Source organism: Canis lupus, chromosome 11, assembly GCF_011100685.1.
Source record: "Canis lupus familiaris isolate Mischka breed German Shepherd chromosome 11, alternate assembly UU_Cfam_GSD_1.0, whole genome shotgun sequence".
NCBI classification, from domain to species: domain Eukaryota; kingdom Metazoa; phylum Chordata; class Mammalia; order Carnivora; family Canidae; genus Canis; species Canis lupus.
In genome coordinates, this window is record NC_049232.1 from 18890101 (window position 1) to 18896651 (window position 6551).

Genomic DNA, 6551 nt, shown 5'->3' on the forward strand with positions numbered 1-6551 from the left:
CCACTAATTAATTCTAATAGCTTTTTATAGAACTATTGGAATTATCTACATAAGCAATCATATCATTTGTCAATAGAGACAGTTTTATTTCTGCCTTTTCTTTTTTCCATGCTCCTTGCATTGACTAGACCCTCAGTAAAATCCAGAATGAGCTTTACTGATGATAAAAAAAAAAAAAAAAGATGTATTTAACTTGTAGCACTGGATTTTCTGTTCAAAGACTAAGTTTCAGGTATCCTTTGATGATAGGCTGTTTTTAGAAAAGCTTCTGTTATTTTGTATGTCCATCAAACTTTTTTGTTCCATCTACCCACCTCCTCTGATACTTGTTATTCACAAAGGCTGGACAGAAATCTTTGATAATTCAGCAAAAAGTTCTTATAAGCAAAACATGACAATTTCCATTTAAAATTAATAAACACCAAAGGTACCAATCCCACTCATTCATCGCAGTTCAGTGGAGGGAGATTTAACCACTTACCTTAACCTTTTGTACAAAGAAGAAACAATTGGAATATTACCCAAAAATGTTTATATTTGAAATAACATTGAAATGCATTCCTTGGGGAAGATAGTCAGTCAGCACTCTGGCAAGGGCAAGGCCTCCATGAATGGAAACTGTCAATAATCTGCCTTCAATAACATTACTGAGTGTGACATTTGAAATAAATTTAGCAAAAGAAAAATAATGGTAGGATACTTGAAGAGACTTTGTACTGTGTGTCTAAAAGGCTTTCAAGAACTCTGAATAGTGAATAGGCTTTTTAATAATGCATATTATCAGATACACTTAAAAGTATCCTAAATATGATTAACGAATTAGTTATTACTCCAAGCTTGTAAAGGATTACACAACAGACCTTTTATATAGCTATTTTTTTCTTTTGTCTTGATATCCATATAAAAACTGAGGAACAAAATGCTCTTAAGCATTATCAAACATTTATTTCTTTCAAGAGTAAAACAAAATAGAAAAATGATAAAGTGGCAAAATTGAAAAGCAGAACTACTTCAATAGTTCCTCATGCATAAAACCATATTTATTTAAATTATGTATTTTAAAATAAATTCTGTGTTTTGGGATAATTTTAACTTAACAGAGAATTTTCAAAGATCACATGGAGAGGAACTGCCTATGCTTCAGCTAGTTTCTCTTCATGTTACCATCTTATATAACCATGGATATTTATCCAGATTAAGAAATTAATATCATACATTACTATTGACTAGGACATATTTGTATTTCAACAGTTTTTTTCACCATCTTTTCTCTGTTCCAGGATTCAGTCCAAGGTACCACATCACACTTAGTTGTCATGTCTCTTCAGTCTCCTCTGATTAGTGACAGTTTCTCAGAATGTCCTTGTTTCTGATGACCTTAACAGTTTTGAAGAGCCAAGCCAAGTTTCCTTGTTTTTATGAGTTTGACAGTTTAAGGAGTCAAGTTCAGAGAATGTGCCCCAATTTGGAATTGTCTGGTGTCTGTTGCATGATTAGATGAGGCTTTATGAGTTTTGGGAAAGAGACAAATGTTTTTCTTACATCATGTTAGGGGATTCAAGACATCACTGATGATGATGTTATAGCTGATCACTTGGTTGAGGTAGTGTTTACTAGTTTTTTCCACTATAAAGTTACTATCTTCCCTTTTCATAGTTTGTTTTTGGAAGCAAATGACGAATTCCAACCTATAAAGCACATTTTAAATATGAGTATCTTGAATATTCAAAGAATTCACTAGTATTGGGCAGGAAGTTCAGTGTATACCTACTATCTTCATAAGAAAAAGAAGAGCAAAAACACCTCCAGGATTCCTGAAATTTAAGATGTTGAAAGCAAAGTTGAACTAGAATATCAATTGTGTGACTTCTTTTTGTCATTGTTAATTTCTCAGGCATTTGCCACACTTGTAATGAGTTGAGTTTATCAATAATTCAGGAATTCTAAGAGTTCTGGGATTGAACACTCAGTATCTCTATCTAACAAAGTGCCTATCACACTATAAACTAAATAAACAATTTTATCATTTATTCACTCGAAGCAGTACAAACCTGTGATACAAATAGTACAGTAAATAAATGTATCCGATAAGTAAGTGGAAAAAAAATCAAATAGAAGAACATTCTCTACTATAAAAAAATGCATATGTTTTCATTAGAACATGTTTCAAGAATAAAAAACAGTGTATTTAAAGGTTTTAATGGCCTATACAAGATCATTTCATGGCTAAGTTGGTTTCCTCAATACTCTGAGAATTTGATAAAGAAAATATTATTTTTTGAGAATATGGTAAATTTCCAAGAATATGGGTAAAGAAAATTACTAAAGCTTTATAAAGGTTATCACATCTATTTTCCAATCATAAATCACCATGATTTATAATATAAGAAGGACTAATAATAATTCATTAGTTTAATTATTTGACTTATCCCATTTTCATGATCTTAAGAACACTTATTTGTTTAAATTAAATCTGTGATTAAAATAATTGGTAAGTGGAGTTGGGTAAGATGCATTAATGATCTACAAGATTTCTTGACTCAGGCTTCTAGTAGCATCACTAAAGGAATACTATAGCCTAACTGGTCTCAATAATAACACATGTGACTAATGATAGATCTCATTTGTTTCAATAGTTCTACAAGCAGTGGTTATTCATAGAATTGAACTGCAACTATTCAAATATATATCAACGCCATTCTTTTTGTTTTGTTTTGTTTTGTTTTTTTGTTTTTAACGCCATTCTTTAATCAAGTAATAAAATGAATATCAAACAAAAAATCTTCCAGAAGGTTTGCAATCATTGGTCTCTTTGAAAATTGAGGTATTAAAATTCCAAAAATATTGCTGTAATACAATCTAGAGCCTGATTAAATGAACTATAAGGTATGCTGGGATATAACAATACCATGTTATGGCTCTAGGTCATTATGAGAGGGAAAGATATTTTTCAAGTTCTGTCCAGTCCACACGCTCCTTTTCTGAAACACTCTCACCTTCAAATAATAGGTGAATTCTTGCTGTCAAGCTAATTGACCAAATGAGTAGATATCAATCCATAGTCTAAGTGAGGATAATTCTATGCTTCCTCTGGGAATTTGGTATTAGGACACAAAAACTAGATCATTTGTTTGTCAGTTCAACAGGAAAGTGATGTAAAACTAAGTCTGAGTCAACTATGGTGGTCTGAGAGGATCTTTTGCTGGAGCACAAAGACCAGAGAAATCACCTCTTCAGAGACTGGCGATTGAATCCACTGAGAGACAAAGAGGTGAAAGAAATCCGAGTGAGAAGAAACACATAGAAAGCATTAATGCCACTATTCCTGGTGGCTTTTATCCCTATTAAAATCTACTGAAGAACGTTGTCTGCCCTTCCCTTGGAATCCTTGATATAACTTTCTAAAAATTCTTCCCTTTTTATGTTTTGTTCTGCTCTTTGCTACTAAAAAATTACTGCCTAAATAGAGAAAAATGGATTAAATCATTTATCAAACAATGGTTAAGTGTATAAATCAGAGGGCAAAAAGAGCAGAGAAAGCATGATAACTGTACTCTAATGGCTAAAAGGCTCTTACATGTTGCTCCAGATTTGAAAAAAAATAATAAATTTGCATCAGGAAATGGAAATGCCAGTTAAAGAAATAAACTCAGGCTTAAAATAATGTAAAAATACAATAATTTCAGGAAAATGCAGTAAAAGATGCTGGGTTTTTCTCATTATTATATATTTTCAGTATTGAATTACATGAGTATATCTAGTTGATTTGGTTTTGTTAGTTAATGCTGAATTGAATTCTCTATAAGAATTTCTTTTAAAAAATGTATTCTACATCTCTATCAAAATGCTGTCCAGTATGTTCTTAGCATTTCACAAATGCAAATAGAGTTAGGATGGTTGTAGAATTTTGTACCCTAGGTGGTATTTGTAACTGTGTGAAAAAGCATGACTATTTTAGGTATAACAGAATTTGCCTTTGACCTTTTGAATATTTTACCACATCCTTGTCCTTTTCAAAATGACTTCCCATTTTTAATTCCAAGTTTGATGAGTTTGAGACATATTCTTATATATTCAACCCATTCCTGTTAGAGCAAACTTAAAACATCGTGTGTTCTGAACTGCAAGGCACTGTAGTAACCAACTAAGACTGTAACATCATGGCATTTTTCTTGAATTTGGGCCATATCCCAAAACAATTTTAGGAAAACAAGCAGTTAACTGTGGATTGGTGTTCCCTTTTCTAGATTTTTCCTCTAAAACAAAGCTATTTTGTTAGGGGGAATAAGTTCCAAGTATATGGAAAAATATCTGCTACGTATTTTAAATTAGACACAATTACATTTCAGTTTCATCAATAGAACAGATTGATTTTTAAAGTCGTGTTATAAGTTACAGCAGCAGTGAATTTTTATCTTAGATAGTATGGCAGCTTAATGCAGTGATTAGGAGGACATACCAGGACACACTGCTCTAGTTAGGATTTCAGCTTCATTTCTTATCTGGTGTTAGAGACATCTCTAGGTCCAGTTTTCTTCTCTGTTAAATTGTGGTGATGTTACCAAATTCATGGATCTCTTATGAGGGTTAAATTAATTACTCTCATAGAACATTTATAACAGCTCTGGGAACCTTGTAAGAGTCATAACAGTTTTACTGTATACATATATACATACATTAAGTGTGGGTGTTAGCTATTAACATAGAAAACATTTTGAAGCCTTAGGAATTAAGGGATGCCTTGGTGGCTCAGCCAATGAAGTGTTTGACTTCAGCTCGTGAGTCTCAGATCATGATTTCTGAGTCCTGGGATAGCTCTCCTTCACTCGTGGGCTCCAACTCGAGCTCTGTGGCTCATTTGTTCAGTGGGGAGTCTGCTGCTCCCTCTCCCTCTGCCCCTCCCCCCACTCATGCACTCTCAAATAAATAAAATCTTTAAAACAAACAAAACTTTAGGAATGAAAGGTATATATTACTATATAAAAGAAAGGAAGTCAATATGAATATAGGGAAGGAAACCAACTTTTGTGTGCTTAGCTTGTGTAAAGCACATATGTTGCATTGTTTAATCTTCAAAGCAGTCTTCTTTGGTATGATGATCTCATTTAATAAATGAGAAAACTGTGGGTAAATGTTTAAGTATTTTTCTCAAGGTCTCATGGTGGTAAGTGCCTGAGATAGAATTCAAATTATGATCTAAAAAATACCAAAATATATGCTCTTTGCATTTCTCCACATTAACAAAACCTTGGTTGAATAAAATTGAACATTTTAAAATGGGATTTATTGAACATCTGTTAGAGAAGATATCTCAGGGTTTATTCTGCTTCTGTTCCATTCCTGTATTTTGCAGTACTGGAGATATTCATAAGGAAGAAATACTTCTTTCCTTTTCTCCAGTAAACTGACAAGCAGAGCTACATTGTTCATTTTCCCTCAGACCTATTCAGTAGTCCCCCTCACAGCTTTATCCAAGATTTTACTTCCTGTACTTTCGAGTTACCTGCAGTCAACTGTAGTTCCGAAGCAGATGATTCTCCTTCTTGCATATTCTCAGAAGGTCAATAGTAACTTAACACTATGTCACAGTGTTACCATGCCAGTAAATATGACATAATCCCGGTCATCCATGTTGTTACCTAGAGCACAGTTATGTTGAAACCCCAAATCACTGGCTTTACTGCTCTAGAGCGGCTAAAGCAACCCGCAGAGAACTGGACAAATGAATGAATTTCTAAATTTAGCCTCAGTGATTGTTCACAGCAGTGACTATCATTCTAAGGAATGCCACGGCATTACTTGGATGGGTCCCTCTCACACACAGCATTTGGGCTGAAGCAGCAGCCTATGCACCTGGCCTGATTTCTGGGGCAGGTGGACCCCCACTATGAGTGGGAGAGTATAGAGTCCACAAGTATTGGGGGTTTTGTAATAGCTGGTGTGAGCCAAACTTCTCATAGAGAGTATGGGAGGGGGGATCCTGAGCACCTGGCGCTCAGGTGTTTTTCATCCCCGGACTTCCCTGCCAATCTCTTACATCTGAGATCCCATGAGATGGGGCTTCATCTGTGAGCCTCAGGCCTGATTCCACCATTCTCTGAGCCACTGCTAAGGCTCAGCACATCCAGGCCCATCCCCTCCCTGCAAAAGCTAAGAAAGATTATTTTCCTCCCAATTCATTCCTTCATTTATTTATTTATTCATTCATCCTATTCAAATTCCTTATCAGAGATGATAAGTTTTTTTAAAAGATTTTATTTACTTATTCATGAGAGACAGAGAAAGAGAGAGAGAGGCAGAGACACAGGCAGAGGGAGAAGCAGGCTCCACGCAGGGAGCCCGATGTGGGACTCCATCTCGGGACTCCAGCATCACGCCCTGGGCCGAAGGCAGGTGCTAAACCGCTGAGCCACCCAGGGATCCCCGAGATGATAAGTTCTTAAGTTACTTTAAGATTAAGTGTGAATAAATAAATACTTTTCATTCTTTTATAGTCATCTTGAGAATAGGCTCTTCTCCTTGGACAGATGGTTTCCAAGATTCCTCTGTTA

General features: G+C 34.8%; 1 long non-coding RNA gene across 1 annotated transcript in view; it reads right to left on the reverse strand.

The window, feature by feature from the left end:
• The window catches only part of LOC111097928, a 30852-nt gene extending 25292 nt beyond the window's left edge, over positions 1-5560 (reverse strand). The window contains exon 1 of the long non-coding RNA XR_005366367.1: positions 5504-5560. This is a non-coding gene — a long non-coding RNA (uncharacterized LOC111097928). The remainder of the gene's footprint in view (positions 1-5503) is intronic.
• Positions 5561-6551: the final 991 nt, after the last annotated feature.